Below are 984 nucleotides of genomic sequence, written 5' to 3'. Positions count from 1 at the left end.
AATGCTGAGCTTGCGAACTTGGATCTGTGCTAATTGGATACTACTTTCTGGTACTCCTTTTATTTTTTTTAAAAAAAGATTAAGGAACAAACTGTTAGCTAACATCACTGCAGCTCCATGGACACACTAATTTTCATACATAAGGATTCCATCTGTCCTAACCTTCTGCACACTTGGGGTCTGGAGCCAGGGGACCGTCTAAGTATTCCCATGCTAGATTTCACCTCAGGGACCCTGTGGTAATCGCTCTGGCAGAGGCGGGGCCCGAGTGCCAGGACTTTTCTAACATTCCCCAGGTGGTTCGAACACGCAGCCCAGGCTTTGATCGTAACAGAGGTTCTCAGGTGAGTACAGACGCTGTTCAGCCTGAGAATACTGAACCCCATCCTAGAGTGTTGATTCCCTAAATGTGGGTAAGGCGCGAGATTTGCATTTTCAGCTGTTTTCAGGGAGCTATTTCCAAGGCAGCTCTGGTGACCTCATGGTAAGAAAGTGCCCTGCAAAATTCCAAAGGCTCATGGTTGGAATCCACCGGCTGTTTCACGTGAGAAGGCTGGGCAGATTCCTCCCACTTGATTTTCTGCCTCTAAAAATCTGGGAGGCAGAGGGGTCAGCTATCAGTCGATTCCAACTTGACTGCACACAACTATTTCTCGGTGACATAGACAAGGCTCCCCTGTGAGATCCCTGATTTGCAGCCCTGATTCCCAAACGTGGCTTCACACTGGGATCACTCAGTGAGGCTAAACCCCGCTGATGCCTACCTCCCGTCTTTGGAGACTCCGACTGAATTCACCTCAGGTGTGGCCTAGACACTGGGGGCAGCAAAGAGACTCCCTCAGTGATTAAGACTGAAGAAAAACTGACAGTGCTATCAGCAACAGGAGCAGGGGCAGCCCGGGAAGTCACAAGACATAGATTCTCGGGCCCCACCTGCATTCTAACTCCAGATGGCGTGACACACTTTCAAGGTGGACGCTGTTG

Source organism: Elephantulus edwardii, unplaced genomic scaffold (genome assembly GCF_000299155.1).
Source record: "Elephantulus edwardii isolate Elephantulus edwardi_28Jun2011 unplaced genomic scaffold, EleEdw1.0 scaffold00091, whole genome shotgun sequence".
NCBI classification, from domain to species: domain Eukaryota; kingdom Metazoa; phylum Chordata; class Mammalia; order Macroscelidea; family Macroscelididae; genus Elephantulus; species Elephantulus edwardii.
Note: the sequence above shows the minus strand (reverse complement) of the source record.